A 25,841-nucleotide genomic window follows, 5' to 3' on the forward strand; every position below is an offset into this window, starting at 1 on the left:
TAAGGGAAAATGTATGCATGCTAAGGATGGTAAGAGACATTACCTTGAGACATGGTAGTAACCGGGCACCAGCGTGGTGTGGGCAGGAAGGAACCTCGACGTACGTTTCGCCTTACAAGGCTTCGTCAGGAGGCCTCCTGACGAAGCCTTGTAAGGCGAAACGTACGTCGAGGTTCCTTCCTGCCCACACCACGCTGGTGCCCGGTTACTACCATGTCTCAAGGTAATGTCTCTTACCATCCTTAGCATGCATACATTTTCCCTTAGACGTGGAGGTACCGGTTCCAGTTACACCTTTATGCCCTGCTTTTGACCTGGCGTAGTGATTTTGTCATCTCATACTACATGTGTGATCTCACACTATGGTTAAGGGGTCTACTCCATGGCTTTATGAGTTATTTTAACTTTTACTTTTTCTACTTGGAGGTCCCAGTTATTTAGCTACATCACTGTGTGCCATGGGTCTCAATCTTGGGCACTCCCCAGCGTAGGTGTGGAGCTTGGTTGCCTGTATGTGTTGTGTCTGCCTCCAGCCATTCATCAACACCTGGTTTTTGCTGGCGGCACTAGTTGCACGTCCTCACTTTCACCAATTTTGTCCGTATGTAGTATTACATTATTATGTATAGGTTATCTCAATAAAATTACGTGTTTTGGTTACCTCTTCTGCTTGGTTGTGAACTTTTATCTATACTTGGTTCCTGATCTTGCAACTTAGCAGGTTTTTTGTAGGTTTACATGTCGTGGCTCAGAGGTAGGCCCTCTAGTGGCTAAGAGGGCATTTTTGGTTTAGATATATAAAGCGTGGACCTGGTAGAGGATCTTCACTGTCCACAGATTCAATCACTGAGGAGTTGGAAGGTGTATCGTGGTCAGGGTTTATTAATATGGAGGTGCAAGCGGTTTTTTTGCGCCGTTCACGGCGTGCACCAGCTGCATTTGGTAATGGTTTGTTTGTTGCCTTAGAAGAGTCAGGTGTGAAGCATGTCTTATAAGCAGACTTAACGGTGTACAGGGGACGGCGTTTATCATTTGGAGTGTAAGTAGGACAGTGTTTGCGCTTACGTGCAGATTTACCAACGGTTAAAGGAGCTTCAGGCTGCACACATTCTATGAATGGAGACAAAGAAGCTGTATTGTGGGCAGAATCTATGACTGAGGACGTGGAAATATTATGTTTGCAACGTTGAGAGCGTGCAGCAGCAGCTTTATTACTTAATCGATTAGTTTTGTCCTCAAAAGACTCATTAGTAATGCGTTTATTGCAAGCAGCATTAACAGTGTCCAGGCGCTTCTGTCTGTCCTCTGTAGTCTCGTTAGCACGCTGTTTGCGCTTACGTGCGGCATCGGCGGCTTTTCGCTCTGCGTCATTGGTATACTTATTATCAGACCTGATGTTACGTGCACCATCAGCAGCTTTGGGCTCTGTGTCATTAGTATACTTAACAGTGTCCAGGCGCTTGCATCTATCCTCTGTACTCTTGTTAGCACGCTGTTTGCGCTTACGTGCAGCATCGGTGTCTTTTCGCTGTGCGTCATTGGTATACTTATTATCAGACCTGATGTTACGTGCGCCATCAGCAGCTTTGGGCTCTGTGTCATTAGTATACTTAACAGTGTCCAGGCGCTTGCATCTATCCTCTGTACTCTTGTTAGCACGCTGTTTGCGCTTACGTGCAGCATCGGTGTCTTTTCGCTGTGCGTCATTGGTATACTTATTATCAGACCTGATGTTACGTGCGCCATCAGCAGCTTTGGGCTCTGTGTCATTAGTATACTTAACAGTGTCCAGGCGCTTGCATCTCTCCTCTGTACTCTTGTTAGCACGCTGTTTGCGCTTACGTGCAGCATTGGCGGCTTTTCGCTCTGCATCATTACCATACTTTATATCACACCTGATCTTACGTGCGCCATCAGCAGCTTTGGACTCTGTGTCATTAGTATACTTAACAGTATCCAGGAGCTTGCATCTATCCTCTGTACTCTTGTTAACACGCTGTTTGCGCTTACGTGTGGCATCGGCGGCTTTTCGCTCTGCATCATTACCATACTTTATATCAGACCTGATCTTACGTGCGCCATCAGCAGCTTTACACTCTGTGTCATTAGTATACTTAACAGTATCCAGGCGCTTCCATCTATCCTCTGTACTCTTGTTAACACGCTGTTTACGCTTACGTGCGGCATCGGCGGCTTTTCGCTCTGCATCATTACCATACTTTATATCAGACCTGATCTTACGTGCGCCATCAGCAGCTTTGGGCTCTGTGTCATTAGTATCCTTACTATTAGGCTGGGGTCACACATGCGTGTTTTACGTACGTAAGAGCGCAAAAACTACGTACGTAAAACTCGCATAACATAGGGCACAATGCTTCTCAATGGGGCTGCTCCTATTAGCCGTATATTACGGTTCAGTATTATACGGCTTTCTACGGCCGTACAAAATCGCAGCATGCTGCGTTTGTCAGCGTACTGCGCAAAAAAATCGCCAATGAAAGTCTATGGGGGCGTGAAAAATACGGATTCCACACGGACCAGCAGTGTGACTTGCGAGAAATACGCAGCGGTGTTAGTGAAAAGTCGGTAATTCAATTGCCGGCTTTTCATTTCTCCTGCACAAACCCGACAGGATATGAGACATGGTTTACATACAGTAAACCATCTCATATCCCCTTTTTTTTTGCATATTCCACATTACTAATGTTAGTAGTGTGTATGTGCAAAATTTCAGCGCTGTAGCTGCTAAAATAAAGGGTTAAATAAAGGGTTAAATTCACCGCGACTGAAGGAAATGTAGGTCAATGACCTACATTTCATTCATTCGCCGGGGATTACAAGCACGGAGCACAGCTGCATTATAGCAGGGCTCCTGTCTGTAATATTAGTTAACCCTTTCAGATGGATTACATCGTGGGACCTGATCTGACAGCAGAAGGTATGTATCTTGTGCGTTTATTATTTTTCCAAGCGAGGGTGTTCCTGATGGACTGAGAGTACAATAAATTATTACAACAACCGCTGTGTTTATTTCATTAAAATACTTTAAAATCATGTGTGTGTGTGTTTTTTAACCCTTTCCTACAATTGGATTAATAATGGATAGGTGTCATAATTGACGCCTCTCCATTATTAATCTGGCTTAATGTCACCTTCCAATAGCAAGGTGACATTAACCCTTCATTACCCCATATCCCACCGCTACAGGGAGTGGGAAGAGAGTGGCCAAGTGCCAGAATAGGCGCATCTTCCAGATGTGCCTTTTCTGGGGTGGCTGGGGGCAGATGTTTTTAGCCACGGGGGGGCCAATAACCATGGACCCTCTCTAGGCTATTAATATCTGCCCTCAGTCACTGGCTTTACCACTCTGGCGGAGAAAATTGCGCGGGAGCCCACGCCAATTTTTTCCACCATTTAACCCTTTATTTTAGCAGCTACAGCGCTGAAATTTTGCACATACACACTACTAACATTAGTAGTGTGGAATATGCAAAAAAAATGGGGATATGAGATGGTTTACTGTATGTAAACCATGTCTCATATCCTGTCGGGTTTGTGCAGGAGAAATGAAAAGCCGGCAATTGAATTACCGGCTGTTCACAGATATCGCGCTGAATGAAATCTAAATACAGAATATATATATATATATGTGTCTCAATGACACATATATATATATATATATATATATATATATATATATATATATATATATATATACACTGTATATATGTTTTAATGAACATTTGAGCACATAAATCCATTAGATGTCGGTTTTGCAAGCCTGCGCAAAAATCTCGCAGTACGGATGCTATACGGATTACATACGGAGGATGCCATGCGCAAAATACGCTGACACACCCTGACTACGGATCAATATTTTGGGAACATTTCTCCGTATTACGGCCGTAGTACGGACGTATAATACGTGGCGTATTGTCTTACGCCAAGTGTGACCCCAGCCTTAGAGCTCATGTTGGCTAAGCTAAACAGCTTTAAGCGTGGTGGTGGCAAACAACAGGTTAATAAGAGGCAGTGTCAGGTAGTAGGAAAATAGCCAGTTAATAATAGGCAATAGTTCTTTGCAGGAATACAGATATTAATAAATAGGCAGTTTATATTGCAGAGAAATTGCTGGGCAATAATGGACAATGTCCTTATGTGGCAAATAATAGAGCAATATACCCAGTGTGGCAAAGAAGAGGTTAATAAACGGCAGTCTCTCAGTATAACAGTCAGTGAATAATAGGCAGTATATGGAGAAAACACCAAACAAAAGTTCAAAATTGGTGTGAAAATGTCACTGAACCACTTCACAACTAAATATATATAGTTTTGGTAAATGGTATTATCATTTTTTTGACGAAATTCGGCAGGAGCTTGAAGAGCGACGTCACTGGGACCGCCTCCACGCAGTAGAAACTTGCTGTGAGGTAAAAATTCAAAAATCACACCAAAAAGGCGGGCGGAGTGTGTCACAGTACGGCACATTTCTGATTGGTCGCTCGCCGCAGGCGGCAACCAATCAGAGAAGTGCCGCGCACCACGAAGGCATATATCTTTGTCCACCCTGAGCGGGTGTAGGACGCTGGTGACGTCACTTATCTCCGGACATTATCTCCGGACAAAGCCACGGAAGTTGGCACAAATTGCCGGAAGTAGTATTCTAGGCAATTATATATTAGATTTTAATGTTATCAGTGTTTACCTTTGAACGTTTATATTGTATTGTCCTGTCACCAGCCATGTGTACGATTATCGGCCGAAAGCCTCTCTGGAACCAATAATCACCCCATGTAAAGGTATCTTTATAAGTTAAAGATTCAGAATACTATGACTTTTATCATATCCTGAACAGTCAAGTTTTTTATGAACCGTTAAGGTTTTCTGGTTGAAGTAAAAAAAACTGTGTTTACAGTTTGAAACCATAAAATGTTGAAAAATTATGTCATTCTTGAGTATATCACTCAATGGTGCTCATAAACGTGTCAAATTTGATCTATAATATACTTTAATATACGTTACTTTAATCTTTAATATACTTAAGAACAGGGCCCCAGACATCACACAGGGGGTCTGAAACACCGCACAGTGGTCCAAAATATCGCTGTGCTCTGCCTGGGGCCCCATATGCTGCCTGGGGCCCCTGTGCTCTGCCTGGGGCCCCATATGCTGCCTGGGGCCCCTGTGCTCTGCCTGGGGCCCCATGTTCTGCCTGGGGCCCCTGTGCTCTGCCTGGGGCCCCATATGCTGCCTGGGGCCCCTGTGCTCTGCCTGGGACCACTGTGCTCTGCCTGGGGCCCCATATGCTGCCTGGGGCCCCTGTGCTCTGCCTGGGGCCCCTGTGCTCTGCCTGGGGCCCCATGTTCAGCCTGGGGCCACTGTGCTCTGCCTGGGGCCCCATAGGCTGCCTGGGGCCCCTGTGCTCTGCCTGGGACCACTGTGCTCTGCCTGGGGCCCCATATGCTGCCTGGGGCCCCTGTGCTCTGCCAGGGGCCCCTGTGCTCTGCCTGGGGCCCCTGTGCTCTGCCTGGGGCCCCATATGCTGCCTGGGGCCCCTGTGCTCTGCCTGGGGCCCCAAATGCTGCCTGGGGCCCCTGTGCTCTGCCTGGGGCCCCATAAGCTGCCTGGGGCCCCTGTGCTCTGCCTGGGACCACTGTGCTCTGCCTGGGGCCCCATATGCTGCCTGGGGCCCCTGTGCTCTGCCTGGGGCCACTGTGCTCTGCCTAGGGCCCCATATGCTGCCTGGGGCCCCTGTGCTCTGCCTGGGACCACTGTGCTCTGCCTGGGGCCCCATATGCTGCCTGGGGCCCTGTGCTCTGCCTGGGGCCACTGTGCTCTGCCTGGGGCCCCATATGCTGCCTGGGGCCCCTGTGCTCTGCCTGGGGCCCCATATGCTGCCTGGGGCCCCTGTGCTCTGCCTGGGGCCACTGTGCTCTGCCTGGGGCCCCATATGCTGCCTGGGGCCCCTGTGCTCTGCCTGGGGCCCCTGTGCTCTGCCTGGGGCCCCATGTTCTGCCTGGGGCCACTGTGCTCTGCCTGGGGCCACTGCTCTGCCTGGGGCCTCATATGCTGCCTGGGGCCCCTGTGCTCTGCCTGGGGCCCCATATGCTGCCTGGGGCCCCTGTGCTCTGCCTGGGGCCCCATAGGCTGCCTGGGGCCCCTGTGCTCTGCCTGGGACCACTGTGCTCTGCCTGGGGCCCCATATGCTGCCTGGGGCCCCTGTGCTCTGCCTGGGTCCCCTGTGCTCTGCCTGGGGCCCCATATGCTGCCTGGGGCCCCTGTGCTCTGCCTGGGGCCCCATATGCTGCCTGGGGCCCCTGTGCTCTGCCTGGGGCCCCATATGCTGCCTGGGGCCCCTGTGCTCTGCCTGGGACCACTGTGCTCTGCCTGGGGCCCCATATGCTGCCTGGGGCCCCTGTGCTCTGCCTGGGGCCACTGTGCTCTGCCTGGGGCCCCATATGCTGCCTGGGGCCCCTGTGCTCTGCCTGGGGCCCCATATGCTGCCTGGGGCCCCTGTGCTCTGCCTGGGGCCACATATGCTGCCTGGGGCCCCTGTGCTCTGCCTGGGGACCCTGTGCTCTGCCTGGGGCCCCATGTTCTGCCTGGGGCCCCTGTGCTCTGCCTGGGGCCCCATATGCTGCCTGGGGCCCCTGTGCTCTGCCTGGGGCCCCATATGCTGCCTGGGGCCCCTGTGCTCTGCCTGGGGCCCCATGTTCTGCCTGGGGCCACTGTGCTCTGCCTGGGGCCCCATAGGCTGCCTGGGGCCCCTGTGCTCTGCCTGGGACCACTGTGCTCTGCCTGGGGCCCCATATGCTGCCTGGGGCCCCTGTGCTCTGCCTGGGGCCACTGTGCTCTGCCTGGGGCCCCATATGCTGCCTGGGGCCCCTGTGCTCTGCCTGGGGCCCCATATGCTGCCTGGGGCCCCTGTGCTCTGCCTGGGGCCACTGTGCTCTGCCTGGGTGTAGGACACTGGTGACGTCACTTATCTCCGGACATTATCTCCGGACATTAGCTCCGGACATTAGCTCCGGACAAAGCCACGGAAGTTGGCACAAATTGCAGGAAGTAGCATTCTAGGCAATTAATCTCCGGACATTAGCTCCGGACATTAGCTCCGGACATTAGCTCCGGACATTAGCTCCGGACATTAGCTCCGAACATTAGCTCCGAACATTAGCTCCGAACATTAGCTCCGGACATTAGCTCCAGACAAAGCCACGGAAGTTGGCACAAATTGCAGGAAGTAGTATTCGAGGCAATTATATATTAGATATGTATATTGCCCAACATAGCTTTGATAGCTGTAGGTTCACCTGCTTATTTTATTCTTTGCAGATTTTATATGCATTTACCAATTAAAAAAAATTTAACATTTCTTTTGAAGCATATATCATTTCATAAACCCAAGATATTGAAATCTTTCCTGATTGTGTTTTGACAACATGATATGGAAGCGGTTATCACGCTGTGACTGTATGTAAATAGGAAAAGGGGTCCTGCACTGTCCCTATCCCTGCTCCCAAAGATACCTCTAAAGGTAAGGAGGTGTGGGCCACCAGCCTTACTGTTCTCCTCCTATACCCTAAGCTATTCCCTCCTCCTCCACAGAAGGCCTGGGACAGAAATGCTAGTTTATAAACACGTAAAAGGACAACAAAAAGCAACTAATATAAAAAACACTCACCAAAGGTAGAGAGTTATATAGGGAAGGGTAGGGTTGTACAAACCAAATGGGAATAGGACTATGAAGAAAGCATACACCCAAAAGTGGCATGCAACAATCTCCAACAGCAACAACGCTCTCCAACTCAGCAAAGAAACTCCAAGGAGCTAAGAAGTAAGACTTTCACTGGCGAGGAAGAGAAGGTCTGGCCAGATTTTACATAGAGAGGAAATGAGCAGGTCAGGAACAGCTGTGAGATGGAGTTTCAAGTTTCTAACCAGAATAGAAAGGGTTGTTAACCTGTTCAGCACCAAAGAAGACAAAATCCATTTAATATGAAACACAAACACACAGGGTATATGGAAGATCTGCGATTCACAATACGTCGTGATTTTATAACCCCAGATCTCCCAGGAGGACGTGACCCAAGAATGAGAGTGGTATGCACTAGCTAGTGTTAGTGATTCATGTGTTAATTTATGAATGCATTCAATACGCAGATATGAATATTTAAGGGTGCTTTCACATTGCGCTATGTGCCCCCGTCGTGGTATACGTCCGAAATTCCCTGCAACACGGGGTCTGGACATATGCACCGTTGGGGCCATAGACATAGCACTTTTTTCACGCCTACAGGTGTTGGACATTCAGACGTAGTAGACTGTGTCAAACAAGATTCAGGGGTTAAACAGGATATGCATGGCTCAGGTCTTTACACAGTAAACTGCTTTACTGCAGTAGTTCTATCTACGTATATTACAACTAGTATGTAAAAATTATTTGTGTATCTATATTTGGGGATTTACATTTTTTTTTAAGTTAGTGCTATTTACATAATTAAAGGGACTCTGACAGCACAGAATGACCAAGTTTTCACAGCAGGAACTATAATTTATATACCTACTTAAGAAGTCATTCTGTGCAGACAGAATTTCTTTAAATAATATTGTACCATGAACTATAAAATGACAGCAATATAATAACAGAAAAGGGCTGAATACAGAATCAGGGAAATACCTACCGTATATTTATTTTTACCATTTCCTTTTTGCATTTTTGCATACTATGAAAATCCAGGCAAACACAGCACAATGAGTACACCACCTTGCTCTGTTCGATGTTCATGCAAATGAACGCTGAATGGTTGTTCATTTAAGATATGTATTGATTTGTATAACTAAACACATAAAAAATTAGGGAGGAACATACTGCACATGGAGAATACAGATATTGGTTCATAGGTTATGTAGTTTCCACTCTGATACAGTTTACAATGCTTCATTATTTTGCAAACATTGTTCCTTAATTAACTGATGTAAATATTTTCGTATTTTTAGCATCTAAAAGTTTATTACATTTCGGTGTTTTTAGAAACATTGGGGAACACTAACCATTATTTTAGGAGGCAACAAATAATAAGGCTAGGTTTAAAACATGTCTGATTCACTCCAAAAAAAGAATTCAGATATGCCTCAATGAAGCAACTGACTTTAAATTAGAATGGAGTATTGTATAAGGGCTCACTCACATTACCGTATAAAAAGTAGCTTTGATTTTGCTCTTAAAAAGTTGCACAAGTGGAATCCATATATTTCGACTTATGTCATGTGAGTGCTATGCAAGTGTGGGATTTTTCCTCACCTAGCATCTGTATGACATCCATATGAAATGCGTATGCAATCTGTTTTTGTATATTGTATATGGGTCCCGGTCGTCACAGTGGTATTGCTTTCCTCTTGGGGAGAGTGATGCTACGTTTGGAGGCAAGAAAGGATAACTGCATCAAGGTATCACAAACATGCAACACATTCACACTCCAGGCCACAAGGGGGAGCTTCTGCTCCTATTTATTAGGTCACTCCCCACATATATATAACTGGTAGTCTGTAGGGAAAGTTAGAAAGTTCCAGACAGTAGTCTGAAGAGGACAGAGGGTCAACGGAGCTGTGCATGCCCTCAGAGCTGCAGCTCCCAGAAAGAGACATTGAAAGGCAGAATTGTATTGCAGCGAGTGTGAAGGAAGTCGAAGCAAAGGAGAGGATACCACAAGGGGACAGCCCCAAACAGGCTGCCTCCTTCTGAGGCACAGAATCCCGGTAGCCGGAACTCCGAGGGAGTAAGGACCTATACGCCTTATTTCAGAGACCGGCAGGACAGCTAATTGCAGGTTACCTGTCTGCACCTACACCCAGGAGGCACGGTGACACCCACAGAGTCGGGTTATCTAAGAGACCCTATAAACAGGCTCAAGTCACCAGTCATACGGGTTTTGTCCTATCCTATATGGGGAAACAGAGAGCGAAACATTGCATCTGTGAGACCCTTGCGTGAAGCCATAGGCGGTAAGGGACTACACCACTGCAGCGCAAGGGAAGGCTATTGATTCCCACCTGGACAAGGGGACTCTGGACTTGCCTCCAAACCGGCCGGACTCTGCCTACCCTGTGGTCTGGTGCCCTGGACTGTGAATGCTGAAGTCTTCAGTAAAGGTAAAGAGACTGCAACCTTGTGTCCTCGTTCTTCACTGCGCCATTCACCATCTACATACTGGGAAGCCCTGGGGATATACTTCACCTGTGGGAAGGCATACCATCTAGCTGCCATAACATCACCCCAAAGGACCCCTTAAAGCATCGGTCACCCTGACCGAATACCACAGGTGGAGTCACGAACATAAACTCTATCCCTTTAAAGACCTTTCCCTTTTATACGGATGTCCCAGGGCCACGGACCGGGTCAGCCACCATGACATCCCCCTGTGAACCGCAGGACCCGGTACCAAGTACCCCACAGCCCTGACGGGGCGCTCCAGTAGCTGCTCCTGGTATGCACCTATTCACACTAGTTTGGATGTGCCAGTCGTTTTTCTGTCATTTCTATGTTAGCTTACTGACTGAGCACTCCTCCCTTCACCATGTGGTTTTTAATTACATCTAATCACATTTGGTTCCGGCCAACCCATATATGTAGGCTTTACTGAGAGAGAGGTGTCCACATTCACCCATGCATACAGACATTAGCCTTAGGTAAGTGTTCACATTTGGACAGGGAGGTCAGGGACCCTTCAGATTAATGAGGCCACCTTGACAATGGTTGATGGGCTCACACTATTTGGCCAAATTTTGTGCAAAGCGTCTCATAAATATTTTTCATAATGTTCTAAAGCCATTTTGCTATTCATATTTCATGTATTTCATATTCGACATGCTTTGGCATGATAGAGGGCAACCTTTTTTTGTATATTGTGTATGGAGGTAGCTGCTCTTGGTATGCACCTATTCACACTAGTTTGGAGGTGCCAGTCGTTTTTCTGTCATTGCAATCTGTTTTTTTTACATACTGTAATCTCTATGTAATTTAAAGCTAGTTTACAAACTAATAAAGCAATCTAATATACAGAAATAGACTAGATAGCTAGATAGTCTCAGTCTGTACCCTTCCCCCACCCAGGGCTGAGGGGTGTAGTAGTGTACCGTAATACACCAACCAGACTAAGAAGGTAATACGAACAGGGATAAACAAAAATACCAATCATACAAATATACACATAAACAACAGAGGTAAACAGTGGGGAGTGGATGATGGGGTTTAACCAAAGAAGGAGAAGCAAGGTAATTATCACACAATGAAAACCAAGCAACAGTCACAGATAAATCCACTTCTCAAATAACAACCACCAACAACCTCCAGCCATGCAGCATAAGCTTCTCTGACAATGTTAGCCAGGTCTCAGATTATATAGGAAATGGGAGTGACTAAGGTGCACTGCTGAGAGCCTTAAGGCAGGAAAGCTTTGAGGAGCTCTCAATTGAGCATATTAACCCTTGCACTGCTAAAAGAAGCTTACACCATTTAATATTAAGGTGAAGTGCTTCTAATAAGTATCAGAAATCAGGTCTTATTAGAGATTAGAAATGTGGTCTTCTGGCTCCTCTCTGTCGCAGTAAACCTGTGACAGTACCCCCCCTTCTATAAGGGACCTCCGAGACCTCAAAATCAGGTTTATCAGGGTGTGCCACGTGAAAAGACTGGATCAGCCTGGCCGCATAGACATCACATGCTGATACCCACATCCTTTCTTCAGGACCATATCCCTTCCAGTGTTCCAGATACTGAAGCGACCGACGAATTAAGAGAGAATCAACAATCTTGGCTATTTGAAATTCCAAATTTCCATCCACAATGACTGGAAATGGCAGAAGCGGTGATGGTACAGAGGACGCAACATATTTTTTGAGCGGAGATCGATGAAACACATTATGGATCCTAAAAGTGGGCGGCAAGGCAAGGTGGAATGCTACATGTGGATTTGCCACAATTATGTTTGGTTTATTGTGTCTTCCGCCGCCGGCAACACACACCATGCGCCAAGAAACCTCGTCACACACTTACTTTTTGGGCCACATCATATCTCCAGTAGTTACAAATAAAAAGACTGTAGCTTTGTGTGTCTTTAGTATACAGATATGAGGTGGGCCAAAAAATATTACATGTATCTCCATAATCTCTTTTTGTCTGTGCCTAGTGTGGCAGTCTGAAGAGAAAATGGTGGAAATACAGTGCAGACCTCTACTGAACAGATCAGGTGTCAAAAAACTCATTAGTTATGACACCTGACCTGGTGAGTAGAGAACTGCCTTGTATAACCACCATTTTCTCTTCTTTATACATAATCTATTACACACAAATTGAGGGACAATGGTGGTCACACACTGCATATCTATGCTCACCTGCACAGGTGTCAGAAATAGTGAATTCATGAGCCTGTATATATTTATCATGAATTCATTATTTCTGACACCTGACTTGATGAGTATAGATAGTGTGACAGTGATTGTCTCTTCAGTTTGTGTCCAATGGATACAGGAGAAGAGAATCATGACGCAATGACGTCAAAAAGCTTACCAATAAAGCAACATGGCTGCCATTACTAGCAGTATGTGGCCAGTGTTTTATATCAGTATTTGTAAGCCAAAACAAGGAGTGGAACAATTAGAGGTAAATTATGATATTAACATAATAACTAGCACCTCTACTTTTATCACCCACTCCTGGTTTTGGATTACAAAAACTGATATTAAATACAGATCAAATACTGCCAGTTTTAGGACAGCCTTGGTTTGGAAAGGAAAAAGATAGGAGACACGGTCAACACAACCAAAACTAAAGTTTATTAATGAGAAATATTATTATCATTGTAGAAAATTACTGGTACAGATGTAATTACAACAGGACATTTACACAACATTGTCCTGCCATGACACACGTCCAATATCTGAATCAAAAAAGGCAGCAAATTGGTCCCGCATGTGACCAACGGCTGCAGTTGACCGCAGCGGGTGATGCTGGAAATCCGGCAGTGGGTGTGCAACTGGTTTATCCAGTTCAATGTTGGGTTGCTCCTTAACCATTATATAATTGTGCAGAACCACACAGGCTTTGACCACCTCGTCGACTGTTTCCACTTTTAGATTAATGGCTTATGCAAGAATGCGCCATTTAGCGACCAGAATGCCAAAGGTACACTCTACTGTTCTTCGGGCCCTGGTCAGTCTGTAGTTAAAGATCCTTCTAGTGTGGTTCAAGTCCCGACTGGAATAGGGCTTCAGTAGGTTTTCACACATCTGAAAGGCCTCATCCCCAACCATAACAAATGGCATCGGTGGACCTTGAGTGTTGGAGAGAGGTTGTGGCGGGGGAAAATTGAAATTTTTGCCATACACATGGCGTCCCATATCCGAGTTCTTGAAAGTCTGGGAATCGTTGCCACGGCCAAAAGCTCCAATGTCCACGGCGATGAAGCGACAGTTCGCATTGGCTATTGCCATGAGCACAACAGAAAAATATTTTTTGTAATTGAATTACTCTGATCCTGTTCTGGCTGGTTTGATAATGCGAATGTGCTTTCCATCCACCGCTCCTAAACAGTTGGGGAAATCACACACACTCCAGAATTTTTCCGCAATTTCAAGCCACATGTCCAAGGTGGGTAGGGGTATAAACTCATCCCGGAGTACATTCCACAAAGTCCGGCAGGTGTCCACAACTATTCCAGACAGTGTGGATATTCCAAGCCGGTATTGGAAGTGGAGGGATGATCAACTCTCTCCGGTTGCCAGAAATCTGGAAGAAAAACAAACAAAAAACATTACAATCTATTCTTTTTATGGTGTGGTTAGTGGTTACGCTAAAGAAAGAAAGGAAAATAGCCAATAAATACATGTCAGAAAACACTAAATTTGGACTGTCATTGGTTTAGATTTTGAACGTACCTTAATGTAACCAGCAGACGTTCCTCCGGAGGAATCGCTCTACGGAGCTGGGTGTCCTGTCGCTGTATGGCTCCTTGGACACGAGAAAGCAAATCCCGGAACGAGTCTTGCGACATCCTGGTGTATTCCTGGAATTTCTCCGGGTTGGCATTAAGCTCGGCATAGAGCGTGTGATAGGCTCCACGGCTCTCACGTAGTTCGATAATGGGGTGCCTCCAAAAACGCCTACGTTGTCTCCTTCTCCCTCTTTCGCGATTTCTGTCTTGCTCCCAAGCAAAAGCACAGGCAAGAAACATTTTGAAGCTGAAATCCAGGTTGAAATAAAAGCTCTCCATGCGAAGATCCATCATGACACAGGATACAGTAGCAAACTGTTAAAATTTCAGTAGCCCTAGGGTCTATATATAGAGATCCCATAGTACACGCCCTCTGTAGTCCCATTGGCTGTGTCTGGTTATCTTGATTTTTCTCTTGTGAAATTTCTCATCATGCGCACCAAAAACACAAACGCAGGAAAAAACGCATATAAACGCGTACAAACGTGGCGTTTTTTTAACCGCATGCGACAACGCATGCGTCTAAAAAAACGCTGCGTTTGTACGCGTTTATATGCGTTTTTTCCAGCACTTGCGGATGCGTTTTAAACGCTGCAGATTTAAACGCTAATGTGAAACTAGCCTAAATACTTTTTTTCCCCACTGTATGTTGGAGATGTAAGACTCATGTAGGAAACGTGGCTCATGTTTTTTGGTTCTGTCCCAATCTGAATAAATTTTGGAAAGATATAAATAAAATGCTGAAATCACTAGGCATCCTGGCTGTGGAACTGACAGCCCAGGAGGTGATTCTGTCATGTTCCTCCTCTAACTACAAAACACGTAAACATGGCCTACTTCCTTTGTTAGTTGGAGCAGCTAAACACTCGATAGTAATTCACTGGAACAATCCATTCTGCCAACTATTGACGAATAGATGGATAAAGTTCACTTGATCTATAGACTAGAGGAACTATCCATTTGGGAAATGCATTCCCATCTTACTTTCCTAAAGACATGGGCCCCATGGATAAGTAAATATGGAAGAGGTTAGGCTAGTAGGAAGTCTCTAATCTGTCTTTTTTCTCTGGACCATTTGATACCTTCTTTGGTGTTCTTCTGAAGCCATCGTGACCACCTCACATCACAAATTTGCGATACTAGATCCAATGTTGAGTCTAAGACTACTTTCCAAATTTTTCAATGAAGCACTGAGTCTTTAAATTAAAGAGTTTCAGATGTCCTAATATTTTCTTATTTCGCCTCCTCCTGTTGTTTATTATGTTTTGCTCTGTTATGTTTCTTTCTTCAGGAAGTTACACTGTATTTTACAAAAATGGAAGCCCACTGATATATGTATTCTTCCTTTATCTCAATTGTCCAATTACACTGTTAAATATAGAAGTATTTAAAAAAAAAAAGACGCAAAATGTATTTTACAATGGGTCTTTTGACCTGGGATCTACGCTGAGGTACAGAGGTTTTGTGAGACTTGTCCAGATTGTCAAATTACTACACCCACCGCAAACTTACAGGGTGCATTGGTACCTTTACCCATTATAGCGGTACCTTTTGAGCTGATTGCTATGGATCTGGTAGGGCCAATAGTAAAATCTGCCCGTGGCCACCAACACATTTTAGTGGTAGTAGATTTTGCCACCCATTATCTGGAGGCAATTCCGCTTCATCACACCTTGGCTAAACTTATTGCCCGGGAGCTGTTTGCCATGTTCTGTCGCCTTGGGCTACCTAAGGAGATCCTCATGGATTAGGGGACTCCTTTTATGTCCAAGGTGACAAAGGAACTATGCAAGGTTCGATAAATGAAACAATTGCGCATGTTGGTGTACCACCCACAGAGCAACGGATTAGTTGAACGGTTAAAGAAAACTCTTAATCAATTTTAAAAAGAGTGGTTCCCAAGGATTGAAGCGATTGGTACCGTATTTTTCCGACTATAAGACGCACTTTTTTTCCTCCAAATTTGGGAGGAAAGTGTGGGTGCGTCTTATAGTACGGATATAGCATGTGGGGAGGGGGGCAGCAGCGAGTGGGATCGCAATGATATCCCACTTCAGGATGTCCCCGCTACCGGAATCAGCTGCTGGGGAAACCACATGGCCCCGCTGATTAAGTGCAGTGAATATTCATTAGCGGCTCCCCGCCCACCGATCAGCTGAGCGGTGAGCAGCAAATGAATACTGCACTTAAGCAGCGACACACAGTTTCCCCAGCGCTGATTCTGGGGAGAATCTGTGTGTCCAGGGGAGGAGGCAGCAGCAGCAGGGGCCAGGAGATCGCTGCACACCTGCCTGTGCTGGACGAGTGCTGTGCAGGAGGACCTGTGATGATGTCAGAAGTGGGTGGGCTGGAGCATCACATGGCAGCACAGAGCCATCCCTCTTCTGACATCATCATAGGTCCTTCAGACTCCCACCTAGAATCTGCAGCTTCCTCTTATGTCCTGCGCGTGCTCTGTGGAAAGGCAACAAGAGGGAGTGCTCTGTGTGTGCAGTCATGGGATGCTTTTACCTCACCACAGGCTGGCTCCCACAATTAAGAGGTTAGTCTTTACAAAACACAATAAAGCACTCTGCCACTCCTTTGGTGAACTATAACTCCCAGCATGTCATAGGATCTGCAGGACATGCTGGGAGTTATAGTTCTCCCATGGGATTTTAAAGCAGCACTCCAGTGTTATTTTGCAGTGCTGGAGTGGTGCTTTCAATATCAGCCCTGTGCCCCCATTCTTATACTCACCCTCTAGCATCTTCATATAATACTGTACAGACACCACACTGGTCCGGCAGCTTCCAACATAATAACATACTATTATATATAATAACACCACATATAATCGTATGTTATTTATGTTATTAAATATTTTACCACATTTTTTTTGCTTCAAATATTTTTTTCCCTATTTTCCACCTCTAAAACCTGGGTGCGCCTTATACTCCAGTGCGTCCTATAGTCCGAAAAATATGGTACTTTTTACTGCCCTATTTAATGCTTGCCATCTGTGAGGTATCACAGACTTCAATGTGGTTCTTACCCTTTGAGCTATTGTCTGACAGGCATCCTAGGGGTCTGCTGGACTTAGCCAATCAGATGTGGGAACAGCAGCCTACTCTGCATAAGAGTGTAATAGAGCACGTGGCAAGTATGCAGGGCCAGATTGTGGAGGTCATGCCTATAGTGAAAGAACATCTAGTGGATGCTAAGGCAGTGCAGAGCTGAGCATTTAACAGAAAGGCCATGGTGAGACCCTTTAAAGAAAGGGATTGGGTATTGGTCTTAGTGCCCACCACAGAAAGTAAGCTTATATCTAAGAGGCAAGGGCTGTATGAAGTCCAGGAAAAGGTTGGGGAGGTGAAGTAATTAGTATGCCAGCCCAGGAAGAGAAAACCAGAACAACTATATCTTATAAATCTGCTAAAAGCGTGGAAGGACTGGGAATCTATGATTTCAGATGTGACTCCGGTCTCATCATCTGGGGACCCTCCAACACCAGCTAGGAAGGAGGTCAAGAGAAAGGTCAAGATTAGTGATGCTCTCTCTAAACAGCAACAACGGGAGGCTTGGAAATTAGTGCAACAGAATACAGATGTATTCTTGAAACTGCCCACTGTACTTCTGTGATCCAACATGATATTGTCACCAAGCCTCAGGTACAGGTACGAATGAAACCGTACTGTGTGTCAGAAGCCCGGAGGCAAGCCATCACGGGTGAGGTAAAACAAATGCTTCAGCTAGGAGTTATTGAGGAATTCAGGAGTGAGTGGGCCTGACCAATTGTACTGATTCCAAAGTCGGGAGGATTGTTACAATTTTGTAATGAGTTCCTAAAATTGAATGAAGTGTCAAAATTTGACCTTTATCCAATGCCTTGGGTGGACGAGCTGATTGAGCGACTGGGGCAGGCCACTACTTTAGTATGCACGATTTGACCAAGGGTTAACGTCCCCGGCGCCTGCACTGTAAGTTCCCATCATGTGATGGGAGTCGAAGGGCAGACTGCGCATGCTTGAAAAAAAAAAAAACTTACAGCGCAGGCTCCAGGGACGTTAATGAAGGAAGTGGAGGTGGCGCCCGGCGTGCGGCGGGCCTGAATGATGGCTGGGAGGCGTTTGTGTCCGGGGGGAAAAGACATGCCCCCCGGACAAACTACAGGTATGAGGGGCAAATTATAAAAATGAATATTTCAGTGTTGGCAGGGACCCCAGCTAAAAGAGCCACCTTGACAGAATGCAGCATTAGTGCTGCACAAGGTGGCTCTTTTATTTAGAAAGCCTGGGGGGGGGGGGTGACAGGTTCCCTTTAATATTAAACAGGTAAGAGTGTTCCTCGGTATCATTGGATATTAAAAAAAAACAGCCAATATTCCTTATATAACAAAAGGAGTCCACCTATAATGACAATGGGAACTAGCAAGTAGAACTAAAATTTAGCTTTTCATTAATACATTTAGAGAGGTCTAAAAAGAAAGACCAAACGAGAAAAAACCTGACGCTATAAAAACAGATCATTAATTCCACTCATCAATCAGTCAAAAGGTGAGCTATACAGTAAATCCAGTTATCTCAATGCCAGTCAAGGTCCATCAATCAGTTGTCACACTAAGTATAGGGCTGTGTACATTGTACTCATTAACCAGTGATAAGGTGAGACAATAAATGCATCTAGTTATCTCAAAGGTCAGTCACAGTTCCCTTATATACAATCACAAATGGAACTGATACTGTACCTTCCACAAATACAACCCAATTTATATTCAGTGCATTGGGTATTTACTGTAGATCAACAGTATAGATGTATCCAATTCACATCATAAAATCAATCCACTTTGTGTATACAATAAAACCCTGCCACTATCAATCAATCCATTTTGTGAATATAAAAAAGTCCTGCTGGATCCACTATGTCTAGTGTTGAGCATTCCGATACCGCAAGTATCGGGTATCGGCCGATACTTGCGGTATCGGAATTCCGATACCGAGATCCGATACTTTTGTGGTATCGGGAATCGGAATCGGAAGTTTCCAGTGTATGGTTCCCAGGGTCTGAAGGAGAGGAAACTCTCCTTCAGGCCCTGGGATCAATATGAATGTATAAAATAAAGAATTAAAATAAAAAATATTGATATACTCACCTGTCCGGAGGCCCCTGGACATCACCGCTGGTAACCGGCAGCCTTCTTTGTTTAAAATGAGCGCGTTCAGCACCTTCCATGATGTCACGGCTTCTGATTGGTCGCGTGCCGCTCATGTGACCGCCACGCGACCAATCACAAGCCGCGACGTCATCCCTCAGGTCCTAAATTCCCTTCTAGGAATTTAGGACCTGAGGGATGACGTCATGGCTTCTGATTGGTCGCGTGGCGGTCACATGAGCGGCACGCGACCAATCAGAAGCCGTGACGTCATGGAAGGTGCTGAGCGCGCTCATTTTAAGCAAAGAAGGCTGCCGGTTCACAGCGGTAAGGTCCAGGCTGCGTCGAAGAGGTGAGTATATCAATATTTTTTATTTTAATTCTTTATTTTACACATTAATATGGATCCCAGGGCCTGAAGGAGAGTTTCCTCTCCTTCAGACCCTGGGAACCATCAGGGATACCTTCCGATACTTGAGTCCCATTGACTTGTATTGGTATCGGGTATCGGTATCAGATCAGATCTGATACTTTGCCGGTATCGGCCAATACTTTCCGATACCGATACTTTCAAGTATCGGACGGTATCGCTCAACACTATGTCCTGTTAACCACAGATAGCGGCAGGACTTTTTTCAAGTAACTGGCTATTTTTTCAAAGAATTATTCCTGATCCTCTGATGAACCCTATTGGGTAGAAATGCGTTGGATGAATACTCAGAGCCTATGACTTAACCCCCATGGTTCACATTTTAATACCCTGATGAATTTTTCGCAGTGGTCGGCCATCTATTTGGGCGAGACCAATCCTTTTTTCTTTCATTGTATACACAAAATGGATTGATTTTATGATGTGAATTGAATACATCTATACTGTGGATATAAATGCCCAATACACTGAATATAAATTGGGTTGTATTTTTGGAAGGTACAGTATCAGTTCCATTTGAGATTGTATACAAAGGAACTGTGATTGACTTTTGAGATAATTAGATGCATTTATTGTCTCACCTTATCACTCGTTAATGAGTACAAATGTACACAGCACTGAGGGTATGTGCACACGTCAGGATTTCTTGCAGAAATTTCCTGAAGAAAACTGAAAATTTTCTGCAAGAAATCCGCATTTTTTTTTTTGCGTTTTTTTTTCCGTTTTTTTCGCGTTTTTTTAGCATTTTGCAAGCGAAATTAGCTTGCAGAATGCTAAACTGACAGGTTGGTCACACTTGTCAAACATAGTGTTTGACAAGTGTGACCAACTTTTTACTATAGATGCTGCCTATGCAGCATCTATAGTAAAAGATAGAATGTTTAAAAATAATAAAAAAAAATAAAAAAAATGGTTATACTCACCTGCAGACAGCGGATCTCCTCAGCTGCGTCCGTTCCTATAGATGCTGTGTGTGTGCAGGACCTTCCATGACGTCGCGGTCATGTGAGCGGTCACATGACCGGTCTCGCGACCAATCACAAGACCGCGACGTCATCGCAGGTCCTTCTCCGCACACCAGCTATAGGAACCGAAGCGGCAGCATGCACCGGAGAGGCGGGAAGACTCCGGAGGCCATCGAAGGTGAGTATATGACTATTTTTTATTTTAATTATTTTTTTTTTACCAATTATATGGTGCCCAGTCCGTGCAGGAGAGTCTCCTCTCCTCCACCCTGGGTACCAACCGCACATAATCTGCTTACTTCCCGCATGGTGTGCACAGCCCCGTGCGGGAAGTAAGCAGATCAATGCACTCCTAGGTGTGCGGAATCCCCGCAATTCCGCATTTTTAATGAACATGTTGCTTTTTTTTCCGCGATGCGATTTTTTCGCGGAAGAAAATGCAACATTTGCACAAAAAATGCAGAATACACTGTAAATAATAGGAGGCATATGTTAGTGTTTTTTTCGCGTTTTTATCACGTTTTTATAGCGAAAAAAACGCGAAAAATACAGAACATGTGCACATGGCCTAATACTTAGGCTAAGTTCACACTGGGCGCTTTAGTTGGGTTTTTTTTCTGCAGCAAAACCTAAATGTTAGGCAGGAATGAAACTGTGGCAAAAACGCAGGTTTTGCTTAGTTTTTGTTGCGCTCTTTTTCATGCGTTTTTTCCATTTAATTCAATGGGTGAAAAACGCTGAAAAAACACTGAAAGAAGTGACATGCTCTATGTCCAAAAAAACAAGCAAAGCAAAAAATACTGACAGCATGAGATTTCTGAAATCTCATAGACTTCGCTGGTACTGTCAAATGCAACTGAAAATTAGTATTAAAAAAATGGATAAAAATATGCAGCAAATGCACAGTGTGAACTTAGTGTGACAACTGATTGATGGACTGTGACTGGCATTGAGATAACTGGATTTACTGCATATTTCACCTTTTGACTAACTGACGAGTGAATTTCCTGATCTGTTTTTATAGCGTCAAGATTTTTCTCGTGTAGTCTCTTTTTAGACCTTTTTAAGTTTATTATTTAAAAGTAACATTTTAGTCCTACTTGCTGGTTCCCCATTATCATTGGATATAACAGATGGTTCATACCTAATTTTGCAAGGAGATTGGCACCCTAGGACCAATCTCTTAAAGGGAAAGAAGCCAGTCATGGTTCGGTGGAACCCTCAGGTGGAGGAAGTGTTCCAATCTATAAAGTTTGCATTGTGCGGACAGCCTGTTCTCACTAGCCCCAACCTCAAGCAAGACTTCATCGTACAAACGGATGCCTCTGAGGTAGGCCTAGGAGTGGTTCTTTCAGAGGAGTTGAACGGAGAAGAACATCACCTACTTGAGTAGGAAACTTACCCTAGCCAAAAAAAATTATAGCGTAGTGGAGGAGTGCTTGGCCATTAAGTGGGACTTGTAGGTCCTATGTTATTATTTGCAGGGGTGACAGTTTCACTTGGTGACAGACCATTCATCCTTGGCATAGATGAGAAACACCAAGGAGAGGAATGCTCGAGTCACCAGATGGTTCCTGTGACTGCAAAATTTTAGCTTCATGGTGGAATATTGAGCGGGGAAGGAGCAAGGAAATGCGGATACCCTGTCACAGGCACCTTTATGGTGAAAGGTATTCAACCCCACAAGTTTGAACAGAGGGGAGGGGGATATGTAAGGCAGTGAGGGGAATCATATACTAGGGCCGGTATGCATACAGAGACATATTACACTTGCTAGAGTGCATTGGGATTACAGCAAAACATCTGTGATTACAAGGCATAGTAAAAGTGAGTGTGGATAGAGTTAAAGTAGTTGACCAAGTCAGATTTTAGGAGAACCCAACATGGCTTGGCATTTATTTTTGGAGGGATTTGCAGGTTTGGCAGTGGGGGAATCCCTCCACTCCGGGTTTTGGGAGTGGCTCTATGTACACGAGTCCCATTTAAACTCTCAGTTTTGTCTTAGTTGTCAGTGTTTTGTTTTGCCAGCTGCAGAGCAGGGGGCTCTGTGCAACCTACGCCTGTGTGAAGTTGAACACAGAGCCAAGGACTTCAAAGCTGCTGACGCATCCAAGATATATATGGCGGTACAGTTAGCCACGGCAATGGATTTGGACACAGACTATTTTGAGGACATGTCTGCGACCCGGAGAACATCGCTTACCTGTTTTTGTGAGTTTTCTGGAATAATGACCTTTTATGTTGAACTTACTTGGGTCTCTGCCTATCCGTCACACTGTTTGAACATTGCTGCACTGCAACACACAATACTCAGACGTACACACTTGCAGAATGCAGACATGCACACACATACAGACATGCACACACATACAGACATGCACACATACAGTACACAGACATGCAAATACAAATGTAAACATGCAAGAAATGCACACACACACATATGCGTACTATGAATCTTGACAGGTTTCACAATCGTGTGTTACTGATGGCTAATATACTTATTAATCTTTTGAATACCCTGACACTTGCACTTTAGCCCGATTCCGAACTGAGAACTTGGTTTAGCAAACTTGTTTCAGCCATTTATATCAATATATGTATATTGCCCAACATAGCTTTGATAGCTGTAGGTTCACCTGCTTATTTTATTCTTTGCAGATTTTATATGCATTTACCAATTAAAAAAAAATTAACATGTCTTTTGAAGCATATATCATTTCATAAACCCAAGATATTGAAATCTTTCCTGATTGTGTTTTGACAACATGATATGGAAGCGGTTATCACGCTGTGACTGTATGTAAATAGAAAAAGGGGCCCTGCACTGTCCCTATCCCTGCTCCCAAAGATACCTCTAAAGGTAAGGAGGTGTGGGCCACCAGCCTTACTGTTCTCCTCCTATACCCTAAGCTATTCCCTCCTCCTCCACAGAAGGCCTGCGACAGAAATGCTAGTTTATAAACACGTAAAACAAACAAGGACAACAAAAAGCAACTAATATAAAAAACACTCACCAAAGGTAGAGAGTTATATAGGGAAGGGTAGGGTTGTACAAACCAAATGGGAATAGGACTATGAGGAAAGCATACACCCAAAAGTGGCATGCAACAATCTCCAACAGCAACAACGCTCTCCAACTCAGCAAAGAAACTCCAAGGAGCTAAGAAGTAAGACTTTCACTGGCGAGGAAGAGAAGGTCTGGCCAGATTTTACATAGAGAGGAAATGAGCAGGTCAGGAACAGCTGCGAGATGGAGTTTCAAGTTTCTAACCAGAATAGAAAGGGTTGTTAACCTGTTCAGCACCAAAGAAAACAAAATCCATTTAATATGAAACACAAACACACAGGGTATATGGAAGATCTGCGATTCACAATACGTCGTGATTTTATAACCCCAGATCTCCCAGGAGGATGTGACCCACGAATGAGAGTGGTATGCACTAGCTAGTGTTAGTGATTCATGTGTTAATTTATGAATGCATTCAATACGCAGATATGAATATTTAAGGGTGCTTTCACATTGCGCTATGTGCCCCCGTCGGGGTATATGTCCGAAATTCCCCGCAACACGGGGTCTGGACATATGCACCGTTGGGGCCATAGACATAGCACTTTTTTCACGCCTACAGGTGTTGGACACTCAGATGTAGTAGACTGTGTCAAACAAGATTCAGGGGATAAACAGGATATGCATGGCTCAGGTCTTTACACAGTAAACTGCTTTACTGCAGTAGTTCTATCTACGTATATTACAACTAGTATGTAAAAATTATTTGTGTATCTATATTTGGGGATTTACATTTTTTTTAAGTTAGTGCTATTTACATAATTAAAGGGACTCTGACAGCACAGAATGACCAAGTTTTCACAGCAGGAACTATAATTTATATACCTACTTAAGAAGTCATTCTGTGCAGACAGAATTTCTTTAAATAATATTGTACCATGAACTATAAAATGACAGCAATATAATAACAGAAAAGGGCTGAATACAGAATCAGGGAAATACCTACCGTATATTTATTTTTACCATTTCCTTTTTGCATTTTTGCATACTATGAAAATCCAGGCAAACACAGCACAATGAGTACACCACCTTGCTCTGTTCGATGTTCATGCAAATGAACGCTGAATGGTTGTTCATTTAAGATATGTATTGATTTGTATAACTAAACACATAAAAAATTAGGGAGGAACATACTGCACATGGAGAATACAGATATTGGTTCATAGGTTATGTAGTTTCCACTCTGATACAGTTTACAATGCTTCATTATTTTGCAAACATTGTTCCTTAATTAACTGATGTAAATATTTTCGTATTTTTAGCATCTAAAAGTTTATTACATTTCGGTGTTTTTAGAAACATTGGGGAACACTAACCATTATTTTAGGAGGCAACAAATAATAAGGCTAGGTTTAAAACATGTCTGATCCACTCCAAAAAAAGAATTCAGATATGCCTCAATGAAGCAACTGACTTTAAATTAGAATGGAGTATTGTATAAGGGCTCACTCACATTAGCGTATAAAAAGTAGCTTTGATTTTGCTCTTGAATAGTTGCACAAGTGGAATCCATATATTTCGACTTATGTCATGTGAGTGCTATGCAAGTGTGGGATTATTCCTCACCTAGCATCTGTATGACATCCATATGAAATGCGTATGCAATCTGTTTTTGTATATTGTATATGGGTCCCGGTCGTCGCAGTGGTATTGCTTTCCTCTTGGGGAGAGTGATGCTACGTTTGGAGGCAAGAAAGGATAACTGCATCAAGGTATCACAAACATGCAACACATTCACACTCCAGGCCACAAGGGGGAGCTTCTGCTCCTATTTATTAGGTCACTCCCCACATATATATAACTGGTAGACTGTAGGGAAAGTTAGAAAGTTCCAGACAGTAGTCTGAAGAGGACAGAGGGTCAACGGAGCTGTGCATGCCCTCAGAGCTGCAGCTCCCAGAAAGAGACATTGAAAGGCAGAATTGTTTTGCAGCGAGCGTGAAGGAAGTCGAAGCAAAGGAGAGGATACCACAAGGGGACAGCCCCAAACAGGCTGCCTCCTTCTGAGGCACAGAATCCCGGTAGCCGGAACTCCGAGGGAGTAAGGACCTCTACGCCTTATTTCAGAGACCGGCAGGACAGCTAATTGCAGGTTACCTGTCTGCACCTACACCCAGGAGGCACGGTGACACCCACAGAGTCGGGTTATCTAAGAGACCCTATAAACAGGCTCAAGTCACCAGTCATACGGGTTTTGTCCTATCCTATATGGGGAAACAGAGAGCGAAACATTGCATCTGTGAGACCCTTGTGT

The 25,841-nt window shown here is 44.7% G+C and overlaps 1 protein-coding gene across 3 annotated transcripts in view; it reads right to left on the minus strand.

The window, feature by feature from the left end:
• LOC143788873 (beta-1,3-galactosyltransferase 2-like) overlaps positions 1-25,841 on the minus strand; it is a 214,532-nt gene that overhangs the window by 163,211 nt on the left and 25,480 nt on the right. Inside the window, exon 1 of one of the 3 annotated variants that reach the window (XM_077278792.1) lies at positions 23,535-24,385. The exons of 1 other annotated variant lie outside the window; for it this stretch is intronic. The gene's annotated coding sequence lies outside the window, so the exon portion shown is untranslated. Of the gene's footprint in view, positions 1-7,684; positions 7,955-23,534; positions 24,386-25,841 lie in introns of those variants that run through there. One more of the 3 variants, XM_077278789.1, reaches the window with a different exon arrangement.

Source organism: Ranitomeya variabilis, chromosome 8 (assembly GCF_051348905.1).
Source record: "Ranitomeya variabilis isolate aRanVar5 chromosome 8, aRanVar5.hap1, whole genome shotgun sequence".
In the NCBI taxonomy this organism is placed as follows: Eukaryota; Metazoa; Chordata; class Amphibia; order Anura; family Dendrobatidae; genus Ranitomeya; species Ranitomeya variabilis.